The 18546-nt window shown below is 51.9% G+C and overlaps 1 long non-coding RNA gene and 1 pseudogene across 2 annotated transcripts; both read left to right on the forward strand.

The window, feature by feature from the left end:
* The first annotated feature begins 239 nt into the window (after positions 1-239).
* Positions 240-1439, forward strand: LOC148884098 (28S ribosomal RNA; annotated as a pseudogene).
* Positions 1440-15043: 13604 nt separating this feature from the next.
* LOC148884099 (uncharacterized) lies at positions 15044-15531 on the forward strand. 2 transcript variants are annotated; one of them, XR_016118424.1, is made up of 3 exons: positions 15044-15170; positions 15237-15340; positions 15432-15531. It is a non-coding gene; the product is annotated as an uncharacterized LOC148884099 (long non-coding RNA). The 2 variants fall into 2 exon arrangements; XR_016118425.1 differs by having other exon boundaries at positions 15237-15335.
* Positions 15532-18546: the final 3015 nt, after the last annotated feature.

Here is an 18546-nt window from a genome sequence, read left to right on the forward strand (position 1 = left end):
TACAGCGCTGCCGTGCAAAGACATTGCCGCTTCCCCTCGGAGATTAGGGACGTAACTCTGCGCCTTCCGCTTCTTGTGGCCGGGGCCCCCCGCCCCCGGCGCGGCCGCCTTTCAGCGCACATATTGTCCTCAGTGCACGCTGGGCACGCAGTGCTGCCAGGGCGGGGACCGGCCGGCACGTACAGCACTAGGGGTCCATTGCGATGTCGGTAGCCCACCCGACCCGTCTTGAAACACGGACCAAGAAGTTCAATGTGCGCGCGAGACACAGGGCGGCGGAATAATTGGGACTCAGCGCAATGAAAGTAAAAAAGGGGCCCGGCGGCGTCGTCTGGCCCATCGGTGGGATCCCGGCCCTGTGGGGTTCGGGCGCACCACCGGCCCACCTCGCTCGCAGCGTGGGGGAGGTCGAGCAAGAGCGTGCGCGATGGGACCCGAGAGATGGTGAACTATGCCCGGGCAGGGCGAACCCAGAGGAAACTGGTGGAGGCCCACAGCGGTCCTGATATGCAAATCGATCGTCCGACCTGGGTATAGGGGCGAAAGACTAATAGTACCATCTAGTAGCTGGTTCCCTCGGAAGTTTCCCTCAGGATAGCTGGTGCTCGCAGTTTCATCTGGTAAAGCCAATGACAAGCCTTGGGGCCGAACCGGCCTCAACCTATTCTCAAACTTTAAATGGGTAAGAGGCTCGGCTCACTGGCTTGGAGCCTGGCGTGGAATGCGAGACGCCCAGTGTGCCACTTTTGGTAAGCAGAACCCCGCCAAAGGTGTTGGTTGATAGAGACAGCAGGACGGTGGTCATGGAAGTCGGAACCCACCAAGGAGTGTGTAACAACTCACCTGCCGCATCAACTAGCCCTGAAAATGGATGGCGCTGGAGCATCGGGCCCACACCCGGCCGTCACCGGCACGTCGGCGCGGACGCCTCGGGCGCGAGCCCGGGTGGAGCGCCGCGGGTGCAGATCTTGATGGTAGTAGCAAATGTTCAAACGAGAGCTTTTATGGCCAAAGTGGAGAAGGGTTCCATGTGAACAGCAGTTTAACATGGGTCAGTCAGTCCTAGCGGATGGTCAAGCGGCATTCGGAAGCGAGGGGCGATGGCCTACGTCGCCCCCGGCCGATCGAAAGGGAGTCGGGTTCGGATCCCCGAACCTGGAGGGGCGGAGAGGTGCGCGCACTCGTCGGCGCCGTCCGTCTTCCGGTCTTCCACGGCCCGCCGAGTCTTTCCCGCGCCGGTGCACCTTTCAGGTGAAGGGCAGGGCGCCCTGGAATTGGTTCGCCCCGAGAGAGAGGCCCGCGCCCTGGAAAGCGTCGTGGTTCCGTCGGCGTCCGGTGAGCCCCCGTCGGCCCTTGAAAATCCGAGGGAGAAGATGTAAGTCACGTTACAGGCCGTACTCATATCCGCAGCAGGTCTCCAAGGTGAAAAGCCCTTGGCATTTCAGAACAAGGCGGGTAAGGGAAGTCGGCAATTCGGATCAGTAACTTCGTGACCGTTTGAACCCGGTGTGCGGGTGCGGAACCGTCCCGGCGGGATTCAGGGTCGTATGCGGTGGGGCTGTCGTCTTGGTGTCGCAGCACTGGGCAGGGGGACCCCACCGCACTGGCCAATCGACGCGGATCCCCCGGCGACCCCCCTCTGTTGTCGGCTCCCTGCCAGGCGTCCCCGCAGGCCCTGGGGGAAGGCGTTCGTGTCGGCGGCGAATCTGGACACGCATTCCTGCCCGCGGATCTCTTCAGCTCTGTCACCCGGCGGGTTCCCTCCGCGGCGGCGCACTCCACCCGTTCCTCATCCGGCAGCTCCAACCCCGCTGGCAGGGGGCGGACGGCGGTCGCCTGGGGTGCGTCCCTCCGCCGGGTGGTCTCGGCCGGTGCCTAGCAGCTGGCTTAGAACTGGTGCGGACCAGGGGAATCCGACTGTTGAATTAAAACAAAGCATTGCGAAGGCCCGCGGCGTGTGTTGACACGATATGATTTCTGCCCAGTGCTCTGAATGTCAAAGTGAAGAAATTCAACGAAGCGCGGGTAAACAGCAGGAGTAACTATGATTCTGTTGAGGTAGCCAAAATGCCTTAATTTAATTAGTGACGCGCATGAATGGATGAATGGGATTCCCACTGTTCCTACCCACTCTCTAGCGAAAACACAGCCAAGGAAACAGGCTTGGCGGAATCAGCTGGGAAAGAAGACCCTGTTGAGCTTGAGTCTCTTCTGCCATGTGAAGAGACATGAGGTGATAGAGTGTTTTTATACACATCCGTAAACATCCTATGTTATGTCATGTTTAGTTTAGTCTATATGGATGTATGTAGCTTATTAGATAACTTGTTGCATCAGTAGGATGCAACAAATATTCATTTTCAGTGTATAATGTTCTCCCAACCCCTCCCCGTTGCTGATAGGCCTGGTCCAGGCGATGTCATCGCTGCTGTGTGATAAAACTAGGTGAAAGGGGCGGCCTTTTCTCTCTTGGCTCCCCGCTCCAACTAGACATGTCCTTTCATTGTTTGCAAGAATAAAGTAGTGTTTTCTGTTCGCCATATATGGTCCCCGCTGGTATTTCATAATAAAGCTCCGTCGAACCAGAACCAGGAAGAGATACAAGAATTAGAACCGAACATAAATTGGTGCCAGAAACCCATGCCAAGAGTCTCTGGACCGGAGCGAGTGGGGGTGCCTGCGTGTGACTGACCACGAGAGACAAACGATTCCTTTGGAGTGGTGGCCCCTTTGTCCTTCCTCCTGTCCTGACTGCATGGAAGACTTCGACAAGTTTTACCGGTGGGTGACGCCAGCATGCAGCTCTTTTGATTGAACGTATTGTGGAATTCTTTCGGCCAAAAGTAATTCTATTCACAGTTAATCTGCGTATCTCAGGCTTGTAATCCGAATTTCAGTGGTCTAGGCGAACCATTCTATTTGTAGCCTATGCGTGGAGTTTTCGCGCGTGACTAGTTGATGCCATTTCGGGTCATTGAGTTCGCTGTCGCACGCCGGCTAACGGAACATAAGACCGGAATCTTCCAGGAAAAGATTCTTCACGAGGGGTGAACTTCTGGAATTTATTTTTGGTGCGAGGGCTGATGAAAGATTAATTTTCGGATTCGGACGATTTTGTGTTTTTTTTTGTTTAATTCCAGCTGCAATTGATCGGAGATTTTCCGTGATATTAATGCATTCAGTTTGGTTGATTTTAGCTGGGTGGTGAGCTGGAGAAGTTTCTTTGTGTGACAGAAAGTTCTTGAACAAAAGGGGGGTCGGGTGTGGAGCTATTTGAGCTGCTTGTCAGAGTGTGCGCGTGAGTGCGTGTGCGTGTGTGCGCGTGTGTGTGTGTGCGTTCATTGTGTGTGTATGTGAGCACGTCGCTTGGTTGGAGACGTTGACACAGTGAGAGTCTTCTTTTGTTTGAGTTAACACAGCGGGTGTGTGCTTTGCTGGGACAAAAGGAAACAGGAGAAAATTGTTGGTGAACTGTGGTGATTTGATACAATGGGTGCAATCTTTTCTGAGAAAACCCCAATCCACCGGGATACTGAATTTATGGCGAAGAAGTTTCCAGGATGTGAGGTTTATTGTGATAAATGGATGCAGCGTGGAGAATTTTCTGGTGCTTTGCAAGTTCAGCCATTAAAAGTTCTTATGTTTCATTTTATGCTCCAGGAGGCATCTGCGGTTGGAAGACCTCTACGGAAGATGAGCTGAGATTTTGGCGTGTGAAACGTGGCTTGAACAGGCGCCAATTAGGGAAAATGAGCTTGAAGTGAAACAGGTAAAAAAAAGCGGAGAGAGCTATGGTTGCTGCAATGTCTTTAAAAAATGAGTTCTGACGTTGAGACTGTTGCTCGTCACCGTCAGAGAATAGACCTCATGGCGGCAGAAAACCAGTCATTGTTTCAGGCTACAGAGAGCCCCCATGGGAGGCCTGGGGAGGAACTGTGTGCTGCCCTGAGAGTCGGCAGCTCAGCCCCCCTCCTTTTCTGCTCTGGGGAGGAGCGGGGCCTGGGGAGAGTGGACGGCCCAGCCCCCCTCCTCCGCCTCCCTCTCCTTCGCTGCTTTGAAGGGGAGGGAGGCCAGCGAGTCGCCCCCCCGGTGGTGACTCCAACTGTGACTTTTGCAGATCAGCAACATGAAGCGCTCATGACCCCCTCTGGGGGATACAGTCATTGCAACCTGACTTTGCAGATCAATTTTCTTGTGGTAGTGATGGTGTTATCACACGTACCAGAAGCAAAACAAGTCGTTCTGAACAATTGTATCCACTTGGATAGTGGCATAATTTTAAGGTGAATGATGCAAGTAATTGTGAAGTTTTTTCTGTTGTTCAAGTTGCTAACCCGAATTCTACAGGCTTGCAGGCCCGAACTATTTTTGTGTATAGACCATGGTGTGACAGTGACGTGGCTGAAGCGTGCAAAGGATTAGGCGATTTTGTTGAGAATGCGGAAAGCTTGACTGAGAGTTTTGAGGAATTGTGTGCTTCTTATCAGCTGAATGGGCAAGAGACACTGAAGGTTCTCAGGAGATGTCTGGGGCATCATTGGCATCGAGTGAAAGGATGTTATACTGGATAAACTTTGACGGGTCAGAACATGTTCATGTCCACTCGAGGCGTAATGACAAGACTCGAGGGATGACGGAAGGAGGAAATGGTTGGATCCAAAATACACGGTGAGACAGTTCCAAAAAAGAGTCTTTACTGAGACACGCACAAAAATAACAAACAAAGAGGTGACAATGAGGGTGAAAACTGAACAGACCTGGTGGTGTGGTAGCAGCGGGGAACTTCCAAGAATACTCTGACAACGAACGTACGGAAGGTGTGGCTTTTATAGCCAGAAGGCACAATTGCGGGAACGGGGAACAGGTGTGTGAGCCGGGTGAGCCAGGAAGGGAGGGGCCGTCTCAGAGGAGCAGCAGAGGAAGAGACCGGAGGGGAGGGGAGCGCTCCTGATGGCAACGAAGATGTGACAGTGCCCCCCTTCAACGGATGCCTCTTGACGGCTCACCAGGTTTGGAGGGGTGAGCTGAAAGGAATGCTTGGGTGAGCAATGGGTCGAGGATCCAGGAACGGTGGATCCATTGACGTTCCTCCGGCCCATAGCCCTCCCAGTCGATCAGGTATTGCACTCCCCTGCCCATGCGCCTGGAGTCCAGTATCTCCCACACAGTGTAGACCGGGCCGTCGTCCAACATCCGGGGTGGGAGGTGGGGGGCGGGCGTGGGGGCTAGGGTGCTGGTTTCCACTGGCTTGAGGAGGGAGACATGGAAAACAGGATGGATCCGCATCGTGGGTGGCAGCCGAAGCCTCACCGAGACCGGGCTGAGGATGGCCTTGATGGGGAAGGGACCTGCGAAGCGGGGGCCCAGTTTGGCCAAAGTCCCGGCCAGCCGGAGGTCCCTCGTGGATAGCCACATCTCCTGCCCGACCTGGTAGCTGGGTGCCTGTCAGCGACGACGGTCCGCGACTTGCTGGTTCCGGGCGGCCGTGCGCGACAGGGCGACCCTGGTCTTCTTCCATATTCAGTGGGCCCGTCTCAGGTGGTGTTCAATGGCCGAGACCTCCACCTGGCCCTCCTGGGGTGTGTCCGAGAGTAGCACCTTGGTGCGTAGCGCGGGGGGAACGAACAGGTGATCCACCGGGCAACCCCTGGGGTTGGGGTTGCTCCCCTGGGCTTCCTGGACCTTCCTCTCTACCTCCCACTGCAGGGCCCCCAGGATATGTTGGGCCGGCAGGATGTTGGTGATGGTTTCCTCCTTCTCTGCCGCCTCGTGGATGCGAGATCTCAGTGCCAGTGTCTCCACTCTTGTAGAGCCAGGATGACCGCCAACAGTTCCCGGTTGCCTACATCATAGTTGGCTTCTGCGGGGCTGAGACGGCGAGAGAAGAAGGTACATGGGCCAAGTTTCTGGACGGTAAGGGAGCGCTGGGACAGGACAGCCCGCACTCCGGACTCGGATGCGTCGACTTCGACCGTGAATGCGAGGTCCGGATCGGGATGACGTAGGACTGGGGGATTGGAAAAGGCTTGGCAGAGGCGGTTGAACTGCCCCTCCACTTCAGTTGTCCACCCGAAGGGGACCTTGTTAAATATTGGGTTCTAATTCCTATCTCTGAGATCCCTGATAACAGACAAAGCATTTGTCATGTGATAGAGTGTTTATGCACATTAGTAAACATATTACGTTATTTCATGTTCAGATTAAGTAAACATATGTTTTTTTCATGTTTAGCTTAGTATATATTATGAATTGTGCACGTTTAATTTCAGTCTAATTTAGTTAAATAAAACTATCAGTCTTATTAGCTCAATAGTCGTTGGAGAAAAAAGCAACAGCTCCAACTTCAATCTGAGACCCGCCCAACGCTGAGTTGTTCGTAACCGATTGGACGGGAAAGGTCGACTTGTTCGTAACTGATTGGATAACAGATCGCCACTCTGTATTGCGCGTTTTGCTCTTTTGCTCTTTGTCTCTTTGTTCTTTTTGCTCGTGTGCTCATGTCTTCGTCCCACCGAGACGAGAAGTGCCTTCTCTGTCTCATTAGAATAAAGTAGTTTTTTGTTCACCATCTATCGTACTTGCTGATATTTTTATCAAGTGAACTCCAGACAATACGCGAACCAGGAAAGACAAACAAGAAGTTTTAACCGAACATTAATTGGTGCCAAGAAACCCGTGCCAGTCAACCAGCCTTAGCGTGAGGACTACCACCTGGGCGACCCAGTCAAGGCGAGACGGGAACACAGCTAAAGAAGCTCCTGGTGGTTGGCCCGTTTTATAATTTTGACGGGAGGCACGCATAGAGATGCGCGTCGAACCTGCTCTTTGATTGGCTGCGACCTGCGGAAGAAACGAAGATTTTTTTCGTTCTTCACTGAAGCCTGCTCGTGCAATCCTCCGCGCGAGAGACGGAAAGAATCACTCCTTTCTGGTGGCGTTGTGGCTCCTAACGTTCTGGCTGGAGGACTACACGGCAGTATTCAAAAGTTCACTAAGTAAGTAGCGCGCTAGCTAGCAGCCATTGTTTGAATGCATTGTGAGACTACTCCTGGCCAGAGACGGTCTCTTCCACTTGACTCACGTACGAACCGGTGTGAAGCGATTTTCGTTAGGCAAGGTGGCCAAATGAGAATACGTATGCCGGCGGAGGAGTGCATATTAATGTGCACGAGACATCCACACGCCAAATTGTGATTCGGAAGTTTTCCAGCGAAAGAATATTGTTCACAAGGTGGTGATAGCTGGGATTCAGTTTGTGTGGTGGACCGCTTTTATTCTGAAAAGCGGAAGTATTTTAGGGCAGCTGCTATAGTGCGGAGTCGAGAGGAAAGAAATAAGATCAAAAATACATTCTTAACTTGGTTTGTCTATGCTAGCATAGTGGCACAGAGAAAGTTCTTTGTCTCGGAGAGACAAAAGGGTGGGGGCGAAGTCATTTGAGCCGTTGGTGTGTGTGTGTGTGCGTGTGTGTGTAAGAGCATTCCTTTTGTGTGTGCGTGAACGCGCATCCTGGCTGAGGATTGGCACGAATCACGCCCTTTGTTCTTGGGTTTGAATCAACATCGCGAGGTGTGCTTCCTTTCTGGTGATAGTTAAAGAAGGAATTTGTTGTTGCAATCGTGAAAAAGGGTGCTATTTTTTCTAAAAAGACCCCAATTCATAGGGACGTAGAGTTTATGTCCAAAAAGTTCCCAGGTAGCGAACTTTATTGCAAGAAGTGGATGGACTGTAGTACGTTCTCTGGTGCGTTGCAACTACAACCTTTGAGGGAAATCATGTTTCGATTGAAACTTCAGGAAGCATCCGCGATGAAAAAATCTCTTGGAAAGATACATGCCGAGATAATTGCCTGCGAAGCTTGGATTGCGCAAGCAAAAATCAGGGAGAGGGAAATGGAAGCCAAACGAATGAAAAAAGAGGAGAAAGCGATAGTTGCAATGTCTTCCAAAGTGAGCTCTGACGATGAGACTGTGGCTTCGTCTGTTGCACGTCCCAATGAAAAGTTGGTGGAAAATGGAAAGCAGCCATTGTTTCAATCCCCAGAGCTCCCCCACGGGAGGCGAGGGGGAGAGGCGGGGGGCTGCCCCGGGCAGGCGCCACAACCCCCCTCCTACCACTTCTTCTCTTCCCCCTCCTCCTTCTACCCCTCCTCCGCAGGGCTGAAGAAAGGGGAGGACGCCATTTGTTCAACCCCTGTGGGGCGGGTGGGCCCCCCTGGGTGGGCCCCCCCGGTGATGACTCCAAATGTCTGTTGGGCAGACCAGCAGAATGGAGCGCTTATGACCCCTACTGGAGGAATACGAGGATTACAACCTGATATGGCAAATCAGATTGCTGCTGATTGTGTCTCTTCGCGTACAAGGAGCAAAGCAAATTGTTCTGGACAATTGTATCCGTTTGAAGAGTTGAATGGAATTAAAATGAATAATGGAAGCGACTGTGACGCTTTGCCACTCATTCAGGTAGCAAATCCTAATTCTTCAAGCATACATGATCAAACTATCTTGGTTTATCGGCCATGGGGCGACAGTGATGTCGCAGAGGCGTGTAAAGGACTAGAATCAGAATACCTTTATTCGTCCCGCAATGGGGAAATTTGCAGTCCACAGCAGCAATTGAAGAGTGATGGGGTTGGGGTGGGAGTGAAAGGATAGAAAACAAGATATTCTAAGCATAACAAAATAAAAATGTCAACTGTATACTGTGCAAATGTAGATGTGCAAAAACCGTTCTATAAACAAGAGGTGATGTTGTTGAAAATGCAGAAAGTTGGACTGAGAATTTTGAGGAATTATGTGCTTCTTATCAGTTGAATGGACAAGAAACACTTAAAGTTCTCAGGAGATGCTTGGGACACCATTGGAATCGGGTGAAAGGTGACTTTACTGGGAAAACATCGATGGGAACGAACATGACGTACGAGGAAGCGACAACCCAACGAAGATTGATTTGTGAAAACATCCGAACATTATGGAAAAAAACACCAAACTTTGGCTTGATTCAGAATTGTAGACAGTTACGTGGGGAAGATATTAACATTTTTCGGGGACGCTTGGAAAATGTTTTTCGAAACCACTGCTGTATTCCTGAATCTGCTGATGAGAATTCCATATATATTTCTATCCTTTCACTCCCACCCCAACCCCATCCCTCTTCAATTGCTGCTGTGGACTGCAAATTTCCCCATTGCGGGACGAATAAAGGTATTCTGATTCTGATTCTGATATGTCAACCAATTCAAGCAAACATTTTTGCAGAATTTGACGCCGGAAATTGGAGATTTCATTCGCAAACATTATGTCCAACACCGGACTGGAAGGTTGGTTGATCTCATGGAGTGGGCAATCCACGCCCAAGAAGTGGTGAGAAAAAAGTGGGGAAATGGTGCGAATTCGCCGATGGAACATGTGATGGCATCTACCATGGGTAACATAATGGAGAACGTGTTATACCAGGATCGGATGAAGAGACGGATGCCGCACAATGATCGATGCTACAGTTGTGGCAGTGTAGGGCATATTGCTCGCCACTGCAAAAAGAAACCTATACCGAAAAGGAAACATGGGAAATCTTACAGACCTCCACCATATAATACGCGATATGGTGAAGGACAGAAAACAAAACATTCAGATTGACGTGAGGAACCCCATTTCAACACTGATGACAACAATCACAACAGTGAGAAATGGGAATCAATAAAACCAGTTGAAATCTTGGATTTGACTAATGTGTTTGCCTTGACCTTACCGGAAAACGAAAAACCTTATTATTGGCTAAAAATCGGGAAAAAGGATGTCAAATTTCTTTGCGATAGTTGTGCATGCAGATCAGTGTTAAGAGACACCACTCCAGGTGTCACTCCGAGTCGACAACAAATTTCTGTGGTATCTGCAGATGGGAAAGTGACATTGTTACCGATTTCCAAACCAATAAAAATTTTAGATGAGGGACTAACTCCATACAAGGTCACTATGGTCTTGAGTGGAGAGTGTCCTATAAATTTGTTGGGGAGAGACCTGTTACAACAATTGTAAATAGCGTTAATACCAACAGAAGAAGGGTATAAACCCAAAAAAGTGAATTTTCTGGAGTCCTTCGTAGTTGACGCTATGGGGGACCCAGTAAAGGTCGATTCACTAGAATTATGACTGATGGCCACTTTAGGGACGGAGGACTTTCCAGACGTCCCTGCCACCCTTTGGTCATCGGGAAAAACTGATGTGGGCTTACTTAAAACAGCGAAACCAGTTGAAGTATTGCCTAAAACGACTTATCGACCAAGACTTAAACAATATCCATTAAAACAGGATGCTATTATTGGCATCACCCCTGTAATACGGGATATGGTGAAAGCTGGTATTTTGATTGAAGACCCAACTTGTGAATGTAATACACCGATATTTCCTGTTAAAAAAGTGGAATCTGGAGTTTGGAGAATGGTGCATGATTTACGACAGATAAATAAATCCATACAATCACGTGCTCCGTGTGTGCCAGACCCGCACACATTTTTGAACAGTTTAAAACCTGACAAAAAATGGTTTACAGTAATTGATTTGAGCAATGCCTTTTTCTCCATTCCGTTACACAAAAATTCACGTCATTGGTTCGGATTTACATTTAATGGGAAAAAATATACATATACAAGATTACCACAAGGGTTTACAGATAGTCCTACAATTTTTTCACAGGAAATGTCTTAGTGTATTGCTGATTTTAAACATCCTGAATCTTCTCAGATTCTTTTGTATGTTGACGACATCTTAATTGCTTCACCGACTGAAGATGAGAACAAGCTTTGTTCCAATATTTAGCGAATACAGGTAACAAAGCTTCTTTGGATAAATTGCAGTTCTGTCAAAAAGAAGTAGTTTTCTTAGGACATCTTTTGTCAAGAAAGGGAAGAGAGTTGACAACTAAGAGAAAACAGACAATTTTGCAGGTTCCTCGACCTAAGACGGAAAAACAGATGATGACGTTTTTGGGACTGTGCAATTATTGAAGAACTTGGATTCCGCATTATGTACAAGTGACCCAACCATTATTGACACTTATATACCAAGACGAAATGGCACCGAAAGACTCTATTCAGTGGACCGAAGAGGGCAGTAAAGCATTTACAGAATTAAAAAATTTGATAGCAAACACTAGCGTCTTAGCCTTACCTGACTATGACAAACCTTTTGTTCAAACAGTTGACTGCAAAGACAAATACATGACTTCAGTCCTGTTACAAAAGCATGGACAAAAGCTGAGACCAGTTGCATTTTATTCTAAAAGAATGAATCGGATCCAAGCATTTTGTTGGCAAAATTGTGTAAAAATTTTTACAACAACAAAGAGGTCCACAGCACATGTACTGCCGCAGTCCTGTGTTCCCTTTGCAGGAACAGAGAGGCTGCTGGGTGTCACATCTCGTTGCCATCCGGGGCGCGCCCTGCCCCCTCCTGTCACCTCCTCCGCCAATCTTGGGAGACGGCCCCTCCAATCGTCATTCACCTGGGTTCCCACAGCTGAGTGTCATTCACTGATGGTGCCTTCTGACTATATCTGTCTCCCGCTCACTACCGTCTCCGTCGGAGTATTTTTGGTCATTGCCGTTTCCACTTCCGTGTTGCCAGGTCTGCTGTCATTCAGTTATCTTCCTCCACTCTTCCCTGTTTGTTATTATTTGATGCTGTTTCCAGTAAAGACTCTTGATCCATCCAAGCCTGTCACGCCGTGTATTTCGGGTCCTTCCCTATCACCAAGATTCCGTCGCTCGAGGTCTGCCTCCTAGCACTCGAGCGCTCGTCACACAATACTCCGACCACCCATGGACCCCGCCGGCGATGACAGGTATTTTACCGCCCTTGTACAAGAGGCGGAGCGTTCGAGCCAGCTGGCCCAGGCGATTGAGGAAATGCGCTACGCCACTACCTCGCTGGCTCAACGCCTCAAGGAGATGGAAAAATGCATCGCCACCCTCTCTGTTCCTTCCCCCCCGCCCGTGGGCAGGCGCACGCCCCCGCTACCCCAACCCTCACGCTACGCAGGCGAAACCGAGCGCTGCGCTCAATTCCTAATGCAGTGTGCGCTCGTGTTTGAACAACATCCTGACGCCTACGTTAGCGATGAGGCTAAGGTTGCCTTCATCACCAGCCTGCTCGCGGGTGAAGCCGAATCATGGGTGCTGGCGGTACGAGAGTCCCGACCGGAGCTGTGCGCCTCGTATCCGGACTTCGTAGCCGAGATACGCCGGGTGTTTCACCATCCAGTGACGGAGGTCGAGGCGGAAGGGAGAATCCTCGACTGCGTCCAAGGGGCCCGTTCGGCCGCAGAATACTCCGTCGCTTTCCGGATCCAGGCCGCTGGCAGCGGCTACGGCGACCGAGCGTTGAGGGGGGTGTTTCGTCGCGGCTTGAATTCCGACCTAAAGGATGAGTTGGCTACCCGCGACGCCGGCACCACCTTCGACGACCTCGTCGGGATTGTCATCGGCTTGGATCATCGTCTTCGAGAGCGGCGAAAGGAGCTGAGCGACCGACGGCCCGAGGTACCCCGAAGCCGACCTCGGTCGACCACACCCGGCAGCGACCGCGCGCAGCCCCAGGAGGGACTCTTTGAACCGATGGTGATAGGGGGGGGAGACGACCGCGCCAACCCGAGGGCTCGTCGCACCCGAGGCCCCCAGCCTAGGACCCACGGCCAATGTAAGTCCCCGCCGAAACGGAATCCGTTGGGGGCTAAGTCCACTACACGAGTCACACGGTTGGAGCTGGAGAGTGAACTATTTGGCCCCTCCAGCTCCCAAAGAGTGCGGGCACTAGTGGACTCGGGGGCCGACGGGTGCATCATCGACCCCCACCTGGCCGACCTGCTGGGCTGCCGACTTTTAGATCTCCTTCCCCCTAAGGAGATCGTCGACCTGGATGGCCGATTATTAGCCCGGGTCACCCACCTCACGGCCCCACTTAAGCTCCGAGTGGCAGGCAACCATGTGGAGCACCGCCAATTTCTTGTTATGCCCTCCCGGAACGCGCCATTGGTCTTGGGTCTCCCCTGGCTCAAGGCCCATGACCCATCCATTTCTTGGGAGGGCCCCACCATTCAGGGCTGGAGCCCCTACTGCTACGCTAACTGCCTGCGGTCGGCTACGGCAGGGCGTAACCCCTCCCGCGGTGGCCCGCCCGAGGCCATCTGCCTCAAAGGCGTGCCACATTGCTACCACGACCTGCGGGAGGTGTTCAGCAAGGACAACGCCCAATCCCTGCCGCCCCACCGACCGTATGACTGTGCTATTGACTTGCAGCCAGGGGCTCCATTACCGGACTCCAGACTTTACCACATTTCACAACCGGAACGGGAAGCCCTGAGCACTTACATAGACTCCTCTCTAGCGGCAGGACTCATTCGCCCGTCGCGTTCCCCGCTGGGCGCAGGGTTTTTCTTTATCGACAAGAAGGACTGATCCCTGCGCCCATGCGTTGACTACCGGGGCCTGAACGACATCACCATCCGCAACAAATACCCTCTCCCCCTCATGGATTCGGCCTTTGCGCCCCTTCAGTCCGCCACCATTTTTTCTAAATTAGACCTTCGCAGCGCCTACCATTTGGTCCGAAGCCGTGAGGGGGATGAATGGAAAACAGCCTTCAAGACGCCTTTAGGGCACTTTGAATACCTGGTGATGCCGTTCGGGCTCACGAACGCGCCTGCCGTATTCCAGAATTTGATAAATGATGTGCTCAGGGACTTCCTCAATGTTTTTGTTTTTGTATACCTGGATGACATTCTTATTTTTTCTCGCTCTGCAGAAGAACACCGGCAACACGTCCGACGGGTCCTGGCGCGGCTCCTGCAAAACCGGCTCTATGTGAAGGCAGAGAAGTGTGACTTCCATGTCCGCTCTCTGTCGTTCCTGGGGTTTGTTGTGGAGCAGGGGCAGCTCAGGGCCGACCCCGCCAAAACCAAGGCCGTGGTAGAATGGCCGATCCCAAAGACGCGCAAGCAGCTTCAGCGGTTTTTGGGGTTTGCCAACTTCTACCGCCGCTTCATTCGCGGGTATAGTCAGAAGGCACTCCCCCTCACTAACCTCACGCCCACCAAGCTCCCTTTCAGGTGGACTCCCGATGCTGAGGGGGCTTTCAACCGCCTCCGTCGTGCCTTCACCAACCCCCCTGTTCTGCGTCATCCCGACCCGGAGCTCCCGTTCACGGTCGAGGTTGACGCATCCGAGTCCGGAGTAGGGGCCGTCCTTTCCCAGCGCTCTACCACCGACCAGAAGCTACGCCCATGCGCCTTCTTCTCCCGCCGGCTCAGCCCCGCCGAAGCCAATTACGACGTCGGCAATCGGGAACTGCTGGCGGTCGTCCTGGCCCTGCAGGAATGGAGACACTGGCTTGAGGGAGCTAAACACCCCTTCACTGTCTACACGGATCACAAGAACCTGGCGGCCATCCGGTCGGCCAAGAGACTTAACTCACGGCAGGCCCGATGGTCACTCTTCCTCACCCGTTTTGACTTTTCTCTCACCTACTGCCCAGGGTCACAGAACACCAAGCCCGACGCCCTATCCCGTATCCATGAGCCGGCAGAAAGGGAGGAGACCACCGCCAACATCCTGCCGGCCCAGCGCATCCTGGGCGCCCTGAGGTGGGAGGTTGAGAGAAAAGTCCAACAAGTCCAGGGAACTACCACCATCCCCAGGGGCTGTCCCAAGGATCGCCTGTTCGTCCCCCCCCCCTCTACGCACTGAGGTGCTTATCTGGGGGCACACATCTAAGATAGCTTGCCACCCGGGGGTCAACAGGACGATCCAACTCATCGCCCAACGGTTCTGGTAGCCGGGGTTTAGGAGGGACATCACCCTCTTCGTGAAGGCCTGCCCGACCTGCGCCCGTGGAAAGGCCTCCCACCAGCCCCCGGCCGGACTCCTCCAGCCCCTACCGGTTCCGTCCAGACCCTGGTCCCACATCTCCGTCGACTTCGTGACAGGCCTTCCCCCCTCCCGTGGCAAGACGGTCGTCCTCACCGTAGTGGACCGATTCTCCAAGTCGGCTCACTTCGTTCCGTTAACCAGGTTGCCGTCCGCCACCGAGACGGCTCAACTCCTGGTTAACCATGTCGTCCGTCTCCACGGGATTCCGACGAACATCGTGTCGGACCGGGGACCGCAGTTCGTGTCCAAGGTATGGAAGCGTTTCTGTCGGTCCCTAGGGGCATCGGCGAGCCTGTCATCTGGTTACCACCCCCAGACCAACGGACAGACGGAGAGGAAGAACCAGGACCTGGAGGCGGCCCTCCGGTGCGTGTGCCTCCACAACCCGGCGTCGTGGGCCCTGCACCTACCCTGGGTGGAGTACGGCCACAACTCCCTGGTCTCCGCAGCCACAGGTCGGTCCCCATTCATGTCCGCCTGTGGCTATCAGCCGCCCTTGTTTCCCACACAGGAAGGCCAGGTGGAGGTCCCGTCTATCGATCTTCACCTCAGACGGGCCCACAGAGTCTGGAAGGAGACCAGGGACGCCCTGTCACGCACCGCATCCCGGAACCGGCGGGTGGCAGACTGCCATCGGCGGCAAGCACCCAGCTACCAGGTCGGGCAGGAGGTCTGGCTATCCACGAAGGACCTTCGGCTGGCAGGGTCCTCGGCCAAGCTGGGCCCACGCTTCACGGGTCCCTTCCCCATCGAGGCCATCCTCAGCCCGGTCTCGGTGAGGCTCCGGCTACCACCCACCATGCGGATCCACCCCGTGTTTCATGTTTCCCTCCTCAAGCCAGTGGAGACCAGCCCCTTAGCCCCCACGCCCGCCCCCCCACCTCCCCCCCGGATATTGGACGACGGACCAGTCTACACCGTGCGGGAGATACTAGACTCCAGGCGCAGGGGCAGAGGAGTGCAGTATCTGGTCGACTGGGAGGGCTATGGACCTGAGGAACGTCAATGGGTCCCACGTTCCTGGATCCTCGACCCATCCCTCACCCGGGCGTTCCATGCGGCTCACCCATCCAAGCCTGGTGGGCCGCCGAGAGGCGTCCCTTGAGGGGGGGGGGCACTGTCACATCACTGTTGCCATCCGGGGCGCGCCCCGCCCCCTCCTGTCACCTCCTCCGCCAATCTTGGGAGACGGCCCCTCCAATCGTCATTCACCTGGGTTCCCACAGCTGAGTGTCATTCACTGATGGTGCCTTCTGACTATATCTGTCTCCCACTCACTACCGTCTCCGTCGGAGTATTTTTGGTCATTGCCGTTTCCACTTCCGTGTTGCCAGGTCTGCTGTCATTCAGTTATCTTCCTCCACTCTTCCCTGTTTGTTATTATTTGATGCTGTTTCCAGTAAAGACTCTTGATCCATCCAAGCCTGTGACGCCGTGTATTTCGGGTCCTTCCCTATCACCAAGATTCCGTCGCTCGAGGTCTGCCTCCTAGCACTCGAGCGCTCGTCACACTGGGCCCCCCGAAGGCGCTGATCAAGGTCTGCACCAAAGTCGGAGGGGCCATTCACCGTGCTGATAACCACGCCAACTGCCATCAAAATCGCCGAGAGATCCACCTGGGTGCATCAAAGCCACTGCAAAATCGTTCACCAACCAGATCCGGAGCAGGTGGAAGAGAGACGGAGCCAAACCACTCAATAGCCATGGGTTTGGTCCACATCATCTTGCTGTATGAATTAGTGGAGGCAATCCAGATGACGCACGTAAAGCCTCCCATTCCATCAGCCTGCCAAACTCCACCATTGCAACCAACGATGGCAGAAAAGTGCCCTAGCATGGCACATCCTGTAGCCTGCTTGCCACTACAAGATGCAGGAATCATCTCATTTCCTCTTAACATCCTCAGGAACGAAGCACGACAAACTTGAAGTGATTACCCTCATGGTTCTTGGTACGCTCGTATCAAGTCAGGGAAGACTTGGACCACTGGTTGGGACTCCGTTGTGGTCCATTCTGAGCCCAAAACAAAATGGGTTCAAAATAGCTGTGCCCAAGAAGCAAAACGAATTGTCAGAAAGATAACTCAAGGGAACTGGTTAGGAACTGGAACTGGCACAATGACAGATATTCAACTCGTTATCGTAACCCACAAGGTTGCAGGATGCATGGACTTGAGACTCTGTCCTGATTTTCGTGAACATCACACTGGTTTTCCCGTAACTATATGCATGATGTCATCTTTGACAACACCAGTCGTGACATCGCCGTTCAAAAATAAACCGCACATCAGACCGACAGCCTGGATGGAAACACCTGACAAAAAAGCCCAAAATTCAGGTGTCATGGACGCATTATATCAACCGTTTGCAGGAGAAAAACATGACTGGAATCCGTTGTTATCAAACACGTGGTATCGTTATGCTACAGTAATTGCTAAACAAAATAGGAAAAGTAATTGCTTTGTTTGTTCTTTTATGCCACATTCTGTAACGCAACAAAGAGTGCATTCAAAGGTATTTGGAGATAAAATGGCTCGAGCTGCGTATATGTTAATATCTTCGCATAAACCTGATCAACATTTTCCAATTCTTCGCAATGCTTCGAGAGGAGAGATTGTTCCAAGTTTGGATACCATTTTGGAAACTGAAAATCAGATTATGACCGAGAGCGGATTGCGATTACCAGTATGCGTTGCAATGTACGGTACAGGTCAAAATTTAGGTTTTATAGATGAGAATAGATGTTTATACGTGCTACCGTTAAACACCAATGTCACCATTTTACCTGTATCTTCACATCTTTGGTGGTTATGTGGTTGGAAAGTGTATTCTTTTATTCCTCCGAAAGCCTACGGTATGTGCGCACCTGTTACTGTGACTGACAATACTTTCATCATTACCAGTCGTCCAGCACACCATCATGTGAAAAGAAGAGTGTCGTTTAAGCCCCACGATTCGATCTGGGGAACTGATGTTCCAGAACAATTCAAACACCATAGCACGGGAAGTAAGGTAATGTTAGCTCTTTTTCCACAAATTGGAGTAGCTAAAAACATGCTACGAATTGAAACAATTGACTACAGGTTTCAAGTGTTTGTAAACGCCAGTTTGGAAGTAGATGAAATGCAAAACACTGAAATTGCAGCAATTAGACAAATGGTGCTGCAAAATAGAATGGTTTTGGACCTTTTGACAGCGCCACAAGGGGGCGTCTGTGCTATGGTGGGTGATACTTGTTGTACGTACATACCCGAAGAAGCGAATTCCATAAACATGACTGATGCTCTGTCTGTTGTCAGGGATCTCAGAGATGCCATGGCCAAAGATCACCGGCCTGATCAACCGTGGATCTTTGACGGGCTCTTTGGGGGCTCTTGGTATAAGACTTTGCTCAGAATGTTTATCCCATTCGCAATTGTGATTGTACTTATTTTCTTAGTCATTGGTTGTATTATTCCATGCTTAAGAACAATGCTAATGAATATGATAACTAATTCCCAGGTGAATTACGCAAAGGTTTTGTATCAACAAATGCGTGAAGGGGACCCAGTGTTGTAGCTAGGGATAGTACACCATGGCCAGAGAGTGGTTGCTCCAAAGAACAAAAGCAAAAAAAGGAAACGGAGA

The sequence above is a fragment of the Hippocampus bargibanti genome, linkage group LG19, assembly GCF_051943395.1.
Source record: "Hippocampus bargibanti isolate YZ-2025 linkage group LG19, ASM5194339v1, whole genome shotgun sequence".
Taxonomy (NCBI): domain Eukaryota; kingdom Metazoa; phylum Chordata; class Actinopteri; order Syngnathiformes; family Syngnathidae; genus Hippocampus; species Hippocampus bargibanti.